Genomic DNA, 16814 nt, shown 5'->3' on the forward strand with positions numbered 1-16814 from the left:
TTAGTTTGGAATTCGCGCAGGAAAGCATAACTGTTTCGGTACTATTCGGTACTTTTCCAACATCCATAGGATGTTTCTGCGCCAGTCTTAAATTAAGCACAGCCGATGCAACGGACATTCGCAGCCCAACGGCAACCGAGCCTGATTGCTGCTATCGAAGCCGCCATGACTCTCAGCTCTCTTGCGAGTGCAAGTCATCTCAATAAAATTTTCATTCCTCTCCTAGCCCTTGTCTGTTCATTTGTGAACACCACCACGTGAGAATATGGTCGCGTGAAAGTGCCTGTTTGGAACAGCGGTAGTGGAACGTTCATTAGAGAGCTCAGAAAGTACGTGCTATGAGCGAAACTGTAGGCTGGAGTGGTTATGAGGAGAAAGCCAAGTTCATAAAGAGAGCTGAATGAGAGACAGAACAGCCAGACCTGTTCTCGTATTCACGGTATTGATGCTACACAAGCACCGCTCTGTACTATCAAATCATTATAATAATGTTCTTTGCGCAACCTTCTTGTTCGAAAGTGCAGGTGTGTTCGCCAAATCTTGATGAGAATCGGTCCAGTATGCTGGCAGAAACTCTAAGAAACGCAACAACGTTAGCTGAACGGGAAGAAGGTATGGTACCGAGTTCTTTATCGGACCCAGTCAACCAGATGAAAAACAATAGGGGTGCTTTACCTCTGGTTAACCCTAGGTGAATTGCGATAGCAATGGCGCGCGGAAGCTTCTTTTGCTTGCTATATTATTCGCCTACTACCCCCCATCAATGTAAGGTGCTATACGTCATTGGGGACACATAAGCTCATCATTTAAGAGTATGACACGAGAGCGTAAGTTGTCAGTCTTTTGCCTCTTCTTCTCCTTCTTTCTTCTTCTTCTTCTTCTGCTCCTCCTCCTCGGCTATTCAAGGTCAAGCATGGCCTCCGCCGGGACCACGCGATGGCTCGAAACCTGGCGTAGTATTGCTATCGCAATAATATATGTGCAATTAATTTTGAATACGGTGCTGATAGTTTAAAGAAGCTCTGAGAGACAGCAAACGACCGAGAAGTAATGACGCGCAATGGCCACATAAAAAAAACGAAAAACACGATAAATATCGGTAATGGTTACTGTTTTCGTGTCGAAACAAAGTTAATGAATGTAATACACAACACTGAGACTATCACTTCTTTCACAGGCATCCCAGCCTCACATTCTCAACGAGATCAAGACGAGCTATTTCTTCACAAGTTTCCTGAAGCAAGCTTTCTATACATATCATAAAATAAATGTATTCATGGCTCCTCATGCCCATATTTCCTACAAGCTTTTCTTGTGTCTTCCGATACCACCCAGGATTCAAGAAAGTCTTTTCCCTGAAGGGTTTATAAATAATTTCTATGGAAGGCAACGCGCATTGCAACGAGGTGCTAACAATAATTGCAGTGCGCACATTTAGACCGGCGCCGAGCTTTGGTTATCTTCGTGGCAGCGGCTTCGTATATAGGAACTATGAAATTGTTGCTGATATTCATTTTTATTGCGTCTTATCAACTTATATCGCGTTTTGTATTCTTGAATGTGGTGTCTCTGTCCTCGCCTTCTCGTAATTGATGATGATGATGATGGATTTTAATGGCGCAAGGGCGACTCAGGCCAAAGAGCGCCAAACTCAAGGTTAACGGTGTATTCAAGTTTATATAATGGAATAGTGATTTTTCATGAAGGGATAAAAAACAGTGGTGTATAGGGCCTAAAAATGTATTCGCTCTGTAATATCGCTAAAAACAATGGTGTATAGGGCCTAAAATTCATTTGCGATATATAATGGATGCGCAATGTATAAGTTGATGTATTAAAAGATCTCATCCATCCTCTCAAGGAGGAGCGGGCTGAGACCCGCGTCGATAAGAAATTTCATGTAAAAAGCCTACTTGTGATAAAAATTTAAGCACCTGTTTTAAAGGAAACATTGGGTTGTCGCCAATAAAAATGGATGGGTGTGCAGGTATTTGATGAGTAAACAAGGAGGGAAAATGACGTCTTCTTTCTGGTTCCAGTTGTGCACATATGATTAAAACATGAATGACAGTGAGTCGATCACCACATCTCGAGCAGTGTGGTGCAGGAGAGTTGGTCAAAAGATATGTATGGGTTATGCATGTGTGGCCAATTCTCAGCCTGCTTCTCGTAATTGATGCCTTCTCCAGGGATGTTTGCCGTCGTAGCCAATAAATGTCTTCCATTGTAGACACATAGAAGCGCAACTGCAATCTCTGAAAGAGAGAAATTGGTACTGACTCACTAAAATTTAAAAAGTATATTACTGTTAAAGGTGCTTTTATCGAGAACAGTAACAACAAACTACAGGTGCAAAAACATTTTACACTTGTCAGATAGGTTTCAAATGTAACGTTTGTATTGTTCGAAAATGTGTGAAGAATATAAGAAGAATAATATAATACTACATCTAATCACAAAGATAAACTGAATAGTATATGGGTAATGGGCAGTGGGAAATTCAACAACCAAGGCATGAATTCCGCGCCGCGCACTAACAGTATACGGCTGCTGCCGCTATTCATATTCATATTTAAATTCCCCATTTACAAAAAGGAGAAATAATTATAAGCAGAAAACATAAACGTGTCAGAGTACACACAGGTAGTGGGCCTGCGTATATGTGACTGCGGGCACCACTGCGTCGACAGTACGTTTCACCGGCTCACAAGCGACATGACGACATGGAATTCGGTACAAAATGGGGTCATTGAAGAACTATTCTATGACCACAAAGTGCGCGTTTTAGAAAAGCTTATTTTATATTGTAGGCGTTCCTCTTGTTTGAAATCACTTTGTGCTCCAATACGGTGTCATTTTAGAACTGCAAAGAGTGTTTCAAGTTGTTTAAAGTTGTTCTGTGCGCTCTCGCATTGAACAATTCCATTCGCGAAGCTGTATTTGAGCACAATACCTATTATGTGCATCATTTGAGTATCTACGTTGACACCGTATTGCTGGCGCGACTGTAGCAGTAACGTGGGACTGAAATGTAGCGAAATCAGACTGGAACGCCTTGCCTGCCGTTCTCACTTTTCTCTCCGTTGTGTGTTCGAGCATTTCAACGCGATGTTTCAGTTCTCGCATTTTTTATTCTGATTGCGGGTGTTACTGTATTTTACCGATTCTGTCGTCCGTTAGTTGTGGTACTAATTTTGCACTGGTAAATTTTTAAATGTAAATACCGAGAGCCCAATTGTGCTGCAGTACGTTACCGTGATACTGTGCTGCAGCTTTACGTTTCTTTTTGTGCGTAGTAAGGGTTTTCTTCTGGGAACTAGGAACGCGTATACTTAAATATGCACTCCGCTAACCTTTTGGTAAGCTTAGTCTATATGTTCTCAGTGAATTTTCTTCTAGCGACGGAAAATATTGCCCTATTAAAAGAGAAACAAAACTAACATTGAGTGGTTGTACAGCCATGCCTACTTGATACATCGCGAAAAGCTTTAAGGGAAGCAAAATGGTATATTTCATTTCCCTCCTTGAGCTGTCAGCTTTTGGAGAGGTGTGAAAAACGATATTTCTGGCTCAGAATGTATTGAGAAATGATCAGCAGTTGGCTGTAGCAGGGCGCAGGCAGCGCTCAGGTGCTTTATTACTGTACTGTGACGTAGCTTAATGTTTGCAATAGCAGCATCTGGAGCTTCATCATATTCTGCCTCTATTAAAGAAAACTGAGCGGCTAAAAAGCGATACGCACCGATTTGAATAAAAAGCTGCAACAGAGATTTTTTTTTCAAGCATTAGGTGCGCCGTAAGTAGAAACAAGACGTGTTGCTTGGGCTTCTTCGTACAGATAGAAATAAGGAAGCGCTATTCTCTAGCAGGTAAGTGTGAGGTATTGTAGTCAGAAAAAGGCAAAATATCAAAATAATGCCGGGGGGTAATCACAATAGCAAAAATTGATTTGCGGCAGGTCATTCTTTATTATAATAGGTTCACTGAACGTAGACTCGAGAAAGTACCATGGCGAATGTAAACCATACAGGGTTCGATGCCAATGCGCAGTTTACACGCTGTTTTGAAAATAAACCTTGTTTGGTGCATGATTTCATACTTTGGCCAGCGGTTCTAGCAGTTACTATTGTCACCAAAAGGTTTCGTAACGCCAGTGTGATAAAAAAAACTATTTAGTTTCAATTACAACCCCTAATAGCCTGAAAATTGTCACAGTGGGAGGGGACGCGTATGCACTTTACACTGACTGCAATACCACTCGGCTGAGTCGCGAAGGAGATCTGTAACAACTCTACTCGAGAACAGGTGCCGCGCTAGGTTTTGAGTGATATATTACAAATTTATTTTCCCCGAAAAGGCTATCAGAGGAGCAAACGTATACCAGGAAAGAACTTTGAAAGGTTTTCCCCTTCCCCCTCAGTCGACAACAGCAGCCCCACCACCGATTCCTCTGTTATAGACTGATGTTAACCTGTAGAAAAGTTCGGGATGGCTCTTTTTCTAAGAAAGCTCTACGACACAAACGAAAGAGGTGAAATCAAGTGAACACTACTGACAAAATACGATTGCGGCTGGCAAAATAACGCAGGTTTTAGTGGCGCAGCGATTGAAATGGTGGTGGGAAGGCAGATGTTTGCACGATTGAAGAACCACTCAGTTTGGGGCGGCGGACTGCTAATTTCTAAGTTGCCGGAGGTAAAATTTCAGTTATGCTTGTGGAGGGGTCTGCATTAGCATTAATAAAGTTGCAACGTATATTAATGTTTTACTAAGCAATATCCTCAGACGTAACTAGTATTGTAGGGGCTACAGCGGAATAGAAGCATTTCCTACCGCGCCACAGGATGTGGAACATTGATTAGGAGTTCCACGGTGTCATTCGAGATTGCGAGTGCACTATATCATTCGAATGTCTGCGATAACGTTCCTCATGTGCGTTAATGCATTGCAAGCTCTACTCTGTATATATAAAAAACAAGCAGCAGTAAGTGGCGGATCAATGGGCATAAGCTACAATCGCATCATAACATAGAAAAAGTGTTTCGATTTCTCTTAATCGCACATATACACCCAAATGCAGTAAAGCATCTCATCTTATAAAAATAGATACCCTTGAGCTAGAGAGAGACTCTATATTCTGTTATCACTAAGGCGAAAAACCGCATTCCAAAGAGTCATGTTTCGTAAAAATCATAAATTCTTACCGCCTAATAAAGTAGCACTAATAAATATTATTAGTGCTACTAATAAGGAATTATTATATATTTATACCTTCAAATCCGCTATCTACCATTTTTCACTATTTGCCTAATGTAATTTTCACAATGTGTTGTTTGTTTGTTATCGTGCATATTATTTTATTATAGTTTCGTGTATTATTCTTGCGCAAGTTTTTGCTTAACCGTTTTCATTTAAAGACGAGTTCTGGTTAAAACTGTGCGTGTTTCGTTCACAATAACCCATTGATGCTAAATGCCGTATGAATTTAGCAGTTGCTTACTCTATGTTTCTTTTAGGGCTCTTTACAGATGTTCCAGTGCAAAGTGCTTGAATTTTTGGCCTACTTTGGTATTCGTGATCTGTAAACAGTACGCGGCTACATGAAATAAGTTTTGGGAGAGACATAAAAAATGCTATTTTTTGGTGCATATGTTAATGACTAATGTTCCGCAGTTGGCAGCACCAGGGGGTAGAAAGCGCTGACATGTTTTATTAGTGTACTGTAGCGTAGCGCGCTGTTTGCAGTAGGACGTCTGGCACTTTCCCTCATTCTGCTTCTATTAAAGGCGACATAGCGGCCGAGAAGCAATGCGCACTGATGTGTAACGAAGCTCAAACTCACATAATATTTGGTTTCACTGAAGGGCGGATAGTAAAAAATTAGGAGCTGAAAGGGTTGCTTGGACGCCTTCCTAAGAAAGGAATAGGGAATCGCAAGTAGGGAACGGCAAGGCATCAGAATAATGCCACAGTTAATCACATTACAATGATATTCTAAACGTGTGAGATAATTGAAAATTGAATTTCGGCTGGGCATTTCTTTCTTTCTAAGAGCACCGTTGACGGAAGGGATGAGAGGACAAGATGGCAACTCAAAACCATGGAGGTATCCGATTCCCGCGGGCACTTAACTCCGTGTTTTAAACGTAAACTTTGATGTGTAGTTTCATACCTTTGCTAGGTGTTAGAGGGTTTACTGTTGCCAGCAACGGCTTAGGGGACGCTAGTGTGCATAAAAAGTGTTTCATTTTGTTGCTGTCCTACAATCGAGTAGCCTGAATTAGCCTTCCATTTTGGAACAGTGGACTGTCCATTTTTATGTTGCCGGTGGTAAAAATTTCAATTCTGCTGTCCGAAGGATAGGCATACGTTTTTTATGTGGTTATAATGCATATTAGTTACTGTTAGGCCATATTATGAGCAGTAACTTCGTATCCCAGAGCATCGCAGTTGTAAGATAAGCATTTTTACCGTGCCAGTAAATGTGTAATATGTATTTGTAGTTCCCAGCTGCTCCTTGTAATTGCGAGCGCGCAACGTCATTCAAAATCGTGCGTTGACGTGCGCCACCATGGTAGTGTGGTATAAAAGAATTCAAGCTCTACTCAAGTGATGTAAAAGCAAGCAGCAGTGAGGCATCTTTCTTGCAGATAAATGGGCTTAACCGAAAGCCGTTTGTAGAATTAAAAACGGTGCTTCCTCTTTTAGGAAAAGGGTATCACAGTAAACAAACAGCAGTCAACGGATTGTATTTTTCAACCAAAAATGATGTTTATCATCTATACTTATCTATTCATATAAGGTTGAACCAACCTTACATTTCGGCTGCCGTTTAAAATGCCAATGTTTTTAGATATTTCTTCGCACTGAGACAGGCGCGTGTGAAGCCACAGTTGAACATTCATAACGTCATGCAATTGCCCGCAAAACTACAGCATTATTGGCACTAAAAGTAATAAACAAACATGTTTGAACAGCACACAAAATGCATTTTAGATCGCAGCTCTTTGGCATCCATTCCTGCGTTTAGCGTCGTGGTCGCCGTCGCCGTTGTCCCTCGCCACCAGCTCCGAAGCCGGGGCAGCGCGCACTCCTGCCGCCTCTGTCGCCACTGTTCATCGTTGCGCGCAGCTTACCCCCACCTCTTGTTCTCCGGTTACTGTGACAGCACGTGTTCTCCGATTGCTGCGCCCGCCCTTTCCGCCACCATTCGCCTCTGGGAGTACCCCCCTCTTCCTGCGTGGTGGCGACGGTGTTCTCCGGTTGCCGAAGCGCCGGCTGGGCATCAGCGGATCACGGTGCGTGCATCCCAAGCTCAAATAGGTGAACAGTTGCGCTCAAATTTTGCGTTAAAAATTAAAGTAATTGTTGGCAACTTTTTCATACCAATCGCATTTTAAAAGAAGTTTCTGTATAAACATATGTTACAGAAAGGAGGTGCCTCACCATTTTGCACTGCATATTTCTTTACTCATCAGGACAAACTGCACCATCATGAGGGGAAGTGAAAAGTATTCCCGGAGATCTTTTTTTCTGACCGTAAAGGCTGCTTTGATCTGCACAGTGGTGGCACTCGTGACGCATAATTGCTTTGGCTGCAACACCCCAATACCACGTAAGCGCTCAGTACGCTTTCGCTTTCACACACTCTCAAGTGTGCTTAGTGCACACTTGAGAATTTCATTTGCGTGATTTATATGCATATCTAGAAACAATTATGCGGCTGTGAGCACCAGTAGAATAACCCTTTTGTTATAGGCTGCGTAGCAAAACGTTACGAGGATAACTCAAAACATAAAATATCTCTATAGCTTCAAGCCATCATGTCGGATTGTCCTAGCACGCCGGGAAAACGTACGGCCAACTGCTGCACGAGAAGTCGAAGGAGAGCAGGGAGCGTGCCTTTTTGCGTTACAATTTTTGTTGTGACAGTCTGTTACATCCAACATGAGACAAAGGCGTTTCTGCGCCACTATGTTCAGCTTATAACGATTTGCTGTTTTCAAGATATATTCAGCATTGTCGATGACTGCCGCATTACACTGCTTAAAAAATGCGACAATTCCACAATTACAAATCTGATAGCTTGCAGTGAAGCTAATATCCTGGAATGTCGCATTGGCTGTTTTTACTGTTAATATGAGAAAACTCCTAGGCAGGACGTAAATAACTGTGATCATGTCTGAACCTCATAGTGCTATCAGCAGCTTAAGTAGACTGAAAGCACTCCTCGATGAGAAACAGGATCCCTTTTGGTGGTTTAATAAAAAATGGCAGCAATACTAACAGACTCCATCGCCATATAGTAAATGTAAAAAATATTTTTTATATTTTGTGCTGATATTATAGAATTTTATTATTATCAAGCTCTGCCCCCTTCTGATTGCCAGGATAGAAGGATGGATTAATCACACAACCTGGGGCCGACACCATTGAAACATCGATAAATTTAGCATTACATCACATAAAAAAAAAGGGAAAAGAGTTCCTTTTAGTTTATATGCTTTGACGTGCTAAACTGACTAAAGAAATAGGAGGTCCCATAGTGGAGGGCTCCGGAAATTTTGAAAACGGGAGTTTCGTTGACTTGCACTGCTATCGCACAGCACACAAATGCCTTGCTTTTCGTCTCCATCAAAAATCTGGGGCAGCGCCCGAGATGCAACACCAAATTCTTGGGTCAGTAGTCGAGCGGCCTAACCCCTACACCACCGCGGATGAGCAAATTAGGAAAAGTTGCTAATAAACCTAAACTAATTACAGTGTGATGCGATTTGATAAAACATCGCGAAAGGTATTTAGGTCATAATCAATTATTTGCAATGCATTCAATTAAGCTTAATTAGAAAGATGATTTAAGGCAAATATAATCTGTCACGTACGGATTTGCATATCCTAGACTGTCCATATTGGAGGCTCGCGCCAAAAAAGATATTGCATTTCCCTCATTTGTATTCTTTTCATTTAATATTTTAATTTCAGGTATTCTAGTAAGCGAAATATTCAGGCTCTGCTCTTTTAATGCTTAAGATTTTTATGGTGCACAAAAGAATTATCAAAGAGCAAAAGTGTACTATATTCCTGAGTTACACTGCTCTTTGGGTAGAATGCTGTGCGATACGTTCTTTGGACAACAGTCGTCAAGAAAACACCTCCAGCTTGCCTAAATCGGCATAATGAAAAATTAAAAATGAACATTTTAGCTGAATAAAAGTATTGCGACAGGCCAAAAGTGTGTGACCAGATCATCGACTGTATTTGCAGGAACCATATCATAGGACGTTATTCTTAAAACTTAGGGAGCGATGTTTCGAAATAAATATGCAGATCCCTCATGCTGAAGGAATTGGTGTGATGATGTTGATTGTCAAGGCTTCGCTTGCCAGCATCGGGTACTCTCATTTTATTTGCTACTTTATCTTGTTCATTATTGTTGTTTCCTTGGACGCATTGTGCAACTTAGCAGAGAAAACGCCTTCTTCGCGTGGTTTGTTTGGAAAGGTAAATTTTTATTGTTACCATGGTTAAAGTTTCAATGTAGATAAAAAGCAGAGCAAACTTAATGACTGGTGTAGCTTTGCATACAACTGATGTCTTGTTCTACATTTTCTATTACCTTATCGTAGCACTTTCGTTCCATATATTCTAAAACTAGACTAGGTAGAATATATTTAGCTCATATAGAGCCTGACCATTTATTCGTTTTAATAGTAGGAGGTCTTCTATGCTGCTTAAAATTTTGGATAATTTTTAAATAAATGATAACACTACTATTAAAATTGTGTAGGAAAATATGCGTAGTACCAGAATAAAATTTGCTATGATAATTCGTTCCAGATTTCTGGCTTTCTTTGGAGGAGATTGTTTTTGTTGCGGCCTTTGTTTCCGCGTGCGCTATTTTGCCCCTCGCTTGCTTTCTTGCAGTGGCAGGAAGCACCAGGCTTCTAATTACTGTACATTCAAAACAAGAGTGCCTCCAGAGTCACTTTTGCATAAAAATATAACCATGTTACTTAGAACGTTTAGATAGCTGCGTGTTATTCGCCGTAATTTATTAAGCAAAAATTATTCTCAGGGGCAGCGGATAGAAAGCAGGATTTAAAAATGTTGAATAAGCTTATTTACATGCCGTGGATCAAATGCGATAGGGTACAAGACTCTTAAGAAACTTGTTTTTTCATGCATTGGTTTCGTGAATGATGTGGCTTTCTATGAACTGTTACAGGTCGGGAGGCTCGAGCTGCATCATTATCGCACCACCGCCATCAGTTAGATATGAGGTGAGACCCCTCCCTCCCCCATCTAACTAACTGGTGCTAGCGGTGTGATAATGAAGCAGCCCCAGGCCTCTCCGACATCTACCAGAGCCTTATGAATTTAACTAAAGTCAGCGTCATTTTGCAACTTTCCGTTAACTTGAGGCACTCTTAGAATATGCTCTCGAAGCCAATATATACATTAACTTCACAAGCGAGGTGCGCCCGTTATGGTGCCGAACGTTTAATCACCAGAACGGTCGCTGCGGCTTCTGTTAAGTTTCCGCCGCGGATGGCCACCCTTCGTTCGATTGCTCAGTGTCCCAATATTGTCAAAAGATAGTCGACCAATCATCCAATTTACTCCGCATGCAGCCGCGCTTTCCTCCCACGAGACTTCTGTATGTGCAGGAATTTTGCTGTATGGAACCTACACGTATGGTAATTTCTAATCACCGTCCAGCAGCCATTCCATCGTTCATCAGCAATCATATCGAACCAGCTATTGTGTTCAGACTGTAAATTCATTTTCAAAACGTAACATTCTACCACTTAACCAGGTTCATATTAGAATATAATTATTGTCTGAACTGTAGTAGAATCGCTCTCACTGACTAAATTAAATCCTTCATTGATGTGGGTAAGATTTCTCGTGCATATTTCATTGGCCTCGGCTAGGCATACGAATTCATAAACCGTGTTATTCTATACAAAAAGCATAATTCTGTGGGCACTACTTGATCTGCAATTGCTGAAATCAAAATGTATTGATGCGATAGAAAACAAGCTGACTTCATATCTTAAAGGTTTTCAACACATAAGACCACTAGCATTCAAATTCCGAACGTTTCACTTCTTGGCCTCGTCTTGTTTTCATGTTACCACAATCACTTTCTTAAGTGTCCTAATATTTCTAATTGTTCTTGTTTTTTTTCAATAACCATATAACCATCTTAACCTCGATCTCACACATAAACAAGGTTCTTGAAAAACTGAATGCTGATGCAGACAATATTGATTAATTACAATCTTTTATGCTTACTGTTATAATCAGGGAAGAAGAGGGCAGAGGCATGGGTAGGAGCTCTCACGATAGGCCCTCCGAGATGTTATAAATCATCCCTCAGTCATCGCCATCTTATCTCTCTTCTCCTCTGTTGATCGGCTTGCCACCCTGTAACAATATGATTTTATAATTTAGAGCTCATGTGATATCATTATTGCTGAAATCCTGTTTTGTACCATTGGCTAAATCTCAATCACTCCTTATGATCACATGTTCTTTCTAGGTGAGGAATTGGTCCATCAACCTAAATTTTGCTCTTATCACACCTATTTCTTGCGAAATAGCTTATTTCATGTGTGCTCGTAAAATTCTTTTTTAAGATTAACTTTTTGCATTACTTTTTCGCCATTACTCCTTCATACACACGCACATGCAGTACGACCTCTCATTTTGGGTAAATAGATACACTCCTATTAGCTTCTCTGTACGTTATCTTCATTCAAGCTACACGCATGTTTAGTCCCCGGACACAAAATAACATTCGTCTCCTCCATCACACTGTTCGTTGGTTTGTGGGGTTTAACGTCCCAAAGGGACTCAGGCTATGAGAGACGCCGTAATGCAGCACTCCGAAAATTTCGGCCACCTGGGGTTCTTTAGCGTGCACTGACATCGCGCCGCACGGGCACCTTGCTTTTCGACTCCATCGAGAAGCGTCCGCCGAGGCCTGGATTCTATCACGCGTCCTTGGGCAAAGTAGTCGAGCGCCGTAACCACTGCACCACCCAGGATGGCTTCATCAAACTGTATTCTTTCCGTGTCCAAAATCACCGACTACAGTGTATGTATTATATTGTATAAATTAGTTGAAGAAATGCTGTATATTGACTTATCACCAATTGGCAAACACCGCAATGCAAGGATACATGTTTCACAAAGAGAATAAAACCTGATGGCCTGGATCAAGACCAATTACCGAAAACAATCAATCGGAATCTCCGGTAGCAGACCCCGGTGTTTCTTATGAACTAACATTAAACAATGAATACATATTTATGCCTTCAAGTCTACTCTACATCCGTTTGAAATATCAAACTAATATAAGTTTCACGATAAAGTTTCTTTTATCGTATATACAATTATATGGGCCAGAGTCACAAAGGTCCTATCGATGTCACACCCAAAATGCTTCACCCTGTAGCGCCGCCCAAGGCTCCTTTTGAGAAAGTTGGAGTCGACCATTTGGCTCCCTTTCCAAAGTCGCACGGGGGCAATCGTTGAAGTGTTGTTTGTGTAGACCATCCTACTCGCTACTGTGAGGCAGCCGCTCTTCCCGCCGCCACAGCATACCAAGTTTCCTTGTTTATGCTGCATTCAGTCATCTTGCGACATAGTCCCACGAGAGTTGTAGTAAGTGACAGAGGTCGCCAGGTTACTGTCGATATAATTGAAGAACTTCTCCGTTTATGTGCACCTGATTTCAGACATTCGACCCCTTACCACCCTCAGACGAATGGTTTAACTGATCGCACTAACAGAACTCTCACTGATATGCTTTCAATGTATGTCGCATCGGACAATAAAACCTGGGACTGTGTTCTTCCGTTCATCGTATACTCCGTCAACACTGCAGGCATGAGACCCCAGGATACAGTCCATTCTTCCTCCTTTAGGCCAGCTCCCCTCTACCCACCCTCGTCACCATCCTCCCAATTTCCACTGAAGACGACCCATGCTTAGCCGAAATTCTTTGCTTGGCCGAAGAAGCGCGGCGAATAGCACGACTGAGGACTATGGAAAAACAAGAGCGATCGAAAGCTCGCTATGACGACCCCCATCACCAGATCATCTACTTCCCCTGCGACCTAGTCTGGCTTTGCAAACCATTGAGAAAGCGCGGCTTACATCAGAAAATGATTGTACGCTACACTGGACCGCGTAATTCTGTCTCCTCAACGGTAGGGTCCCGCCACTTCTTTCTCCTCACTGGTTGCCTCTGAGCGGGTTAAACGGCGATAATTATCTAAAGGTGTCTCTGAACGCACCCTGAAGGTAACATACACCTACTGAAGGCAGAAAATGATTACGATGAAGGTAATTGATTCCCTTACTGCTGAGGTAAGTAGTGTCAATCCATTGCGTCAGTGAGGCAACGAGTACGGCAAGCTTAAGCCCGCTATTATTCATTTTTACAATATTTCCGCTATCTGTCGCCAGGTGACGCTGCTCAGAGGACCCTACCGTTGAGGGAACGGAATCACGCCACTGGACCATACGTGATCTTAGAACGACTCGGCGAACGTAACTACTGGATTACACGCCTTACGGCCAGTGGACGACGTTCGGCAAAAACTGAGGTTACGCATGTCGCCAGTTTGAAGAAGTGCCACTGTCGTGACAACACCTGACTCACCCGGAGGGCTTCGTTTACGACAGGGGGACAAATGTTACAGTCTATATGAATAATGAAGATGAGAACCTCAGGGGGGGGGGGGGTAGTTGGACGAAGAACAGAGTGGGAGTGGAAGTGCCACCTGTTTTGGTGTGCACCAATTCTGACAAGGGTGTTATGCAGGCTCTGACCTGATCCAGTGGGCAGCATATCCGTATATGAGAAGATGAAACCTGAGAATTAGTGCATGACCCGTGCATTACCTACATTTTTCAGAGTTGATTCATTAACTATTTTTGACACCACGCAGTTATTACGTTAGGGTCGGATTGAATGATTTTTTTTTATTTTTAGAATTGGTTATTTCCGGATAAACTGCACAGTCGTTTGCAAAACGGCTAATGCGTGATTGATGTCTGTTGGGAAAGTCATTGATATACATTAGAAAAAATAAAGGAGCGCCTAACGGAGCCTTGTGGCACACCACAATACCCTGGGATGCGATTATGAGTAGGTTTTCTTACCCATTACATATTGGCAGCGATTAGAAAGAAAGCTTCTCAACAGTTGAATAACATTGGTATGTAGGTTTAGTTTATTTAATTTGTAATGCAGTAGATTGTGAGATACCTTATCAAAAGCCTTAGAGTAATCTAAAAAAATACTGTCAACGTTACCAGCTCGGTCGAGGACACTATGAAGAAAATGGGCGAATAATGACAGCTGTGTTTCACACGAGTAGTGCTTGCTGAGGCTGTTCTGGGAATTGTGGAAGAAACAGTCATAATTGAGGTGGGCAGCAATTTGGGACGATATATGTTCAAGAATTTTGCAAGAGATGCTGGTTAATGAAATGGGGCGATAGTTATTAACATGTTTGTCACTTTTTATATGTATGGGAACCACCCCCCACATACTCCAGTCGTCAGCAACCAAGCCCGTGGATAAGGACTGCTAGAAACGTTTTGGTAAAATAATGGAAGAGTAACATTTAGCGTTTTTTATAAAATTTTCAGTTGATCTGATCAGAACCAGAGGCAGCAAAGCGTTTCATGTTATCAATAAGTTCTTCCACACCACATGTATTGACACCAACAGGAAGCATCGCTGAATACAAATAAGCGTCCCGATAGGGCTTTGGAACATCTGTATGACTGTAGAACGACGCTTCGAAAAAATCATTCAGTGCAAAGACACACACTTCATTATTCAACGGTACACAATCGCTAGAGTTTATAATCGCACCATCGCTGGCAGGGCCCTTTGCAGTTCGCCAGAACTGTCTAGGATTAAAGTTTAGTAGATTGGGGAGGGTGTGTTTGAAGAATAAGCGTTTTGATTCACGTAAGGCGTGAGTATAAGTAATATTTGCGAGACGATAGACCAGCCAAAGTTCTGAAAAGTTAGATGTTTTAGCTCTGTGGTGCAAACCCTTCTTTTTATTGGCAAGTCTAGCGAGAGCCTTGTTAATCCATTGTTATTTAGTGGTTCTAATTACCGTGATGGTAATGTATTTTTACAACTTCGGCTATTTTGTTTTGATCGTATGTCAGTTTACCTGTAGACTACACTTCTCAAAAGTGCGCAAAAACACATCACACAATTATGACAATTCATAAATAATTGTTTCGTGATTTCCCCGGCCATAAATTCTGATGCTCTTTTTTGCGAACGCGTGGGGTTGAAAAAATCAGTGTAATTTCAAGTAGATAATTGTCGCTAAATAAAGAAAAAATGCTTATATTTGATACTGATTCGGGACACGTTAATATTACAAGGTCAAATATGTTTTGAGAATGGCTGGTTCATCTTGTAGGCTATGTGATTAGTTGCGGGAAATTGAAAACTCAGCGTAGGTCTACAAAGGGTTTAGATTCTGAGTCGGTAGGATTATTGCGGGGAAATTCCACATCCTAAAATAATAGGATAATTAAAAGCACTTAGTAAAATAATGAAAGAACCAGGAAACCATACATATATAACATTAACTACGTCATAGCGATTATTTCCAAAATCTGGATCTCTCGTTGGTGGTCGACAACATGCACCAATTATGAGCTTTCTACCGTTCATAGTTTATTAAACCCGTACAATATCTAGATTGCTTGTCACGGGGATTAAGCACGGGCTTAGTTTGTAGTCAACAGCAATTAATACTCACCACCTGATCTGCAACATCAATCGTTCCGGTAAAATATGTAGCGTTTGTTACATTTCAAAATTTCATGGTCTCGTATTTTACTCGAAGGCCACGATTCTGTTAGTACTAGCATATGGGCAGTACATGAATCAAGAAAAATTCTCAACTGTTCGCGCTTCTTCAGGATACTGCGTATGTTGGGGTACAGAACAGAAGGCTCATTGCAAGTTCCGCGACCCCCTGTGACCACTAAAGTGAGGAGGCAGATGGCTGCTCGATATTACTGGGAGCCTCTCTGGCCGATAACATACGATCAGTAACAGGCTTTATATTGAATTGAGGCTTGTTTACAGATTATTTAGTAACTCTATAAGAAGCAAGGTCGTAGAAGTAACACTTGCCATTCATGTGTAGCTGCTTGTATTTAAGCTGATATGATGAACCACGATGTTAAGCAAAGTTAAGGAGAGCTTTCATGGCAACTCTTTTAGCGGGGCAGATATCTTCTCTGGCTCTAATGGCAATAATTAAATATTTTGTTTCGGAGGAAGCAAATATAGTGATAACTGGCCCGTACGAATTCTCAGTGGCTGTAATAAGATGGGTCGCGCGATCAATTACATCAGAGCTTAGGGAAGAAAAAATAGGTAGCTCAGATAGCAAGGAGATTAGTTTTTGCTCGAAATCAGTTTGCACTTCTTGCGTTGATTCAGGTATATCGTAAAAGATTCTGCTGTTGCGCCTCGATCTATCTTTAGTGTCATCTAGGCGCGCATGTAAGCTAGTGCACTCCTATTGCAGGATTTCAATGCTCATTTGTGCCGCTAGCAAATCTGATCGTATTGAGTTAATAGCAGACACCATTTCATAAAACCTGTCAATCGGTTCACAAATTCTGTGAATCTATGGGCTACGTTTTCGTGCTTTTTGCCTATTGTGTCAACAGATGATTGAAGTAATTATTGGCTGATTTGAAGAGTGAATCTTCTATAGTGTAAGTAGCGAAAAAGTTTTGATATT

This window comes from Amblyomma maculatum, chromosome 5, assembly GCF_055883805.1.
Source record: "Amblyomma maculatum isolate TAMU_Amacu chromosome 5, ASM5588380v1, whole genome shotgun sequence".
Taxonomy (NCBI): domain Eukaryota; kingdom Metazoa; phylum Arthropoda; class Arachnida; order Ixodida; family Ixodidae; genus Amblyomma; species Amblyomma maculatum.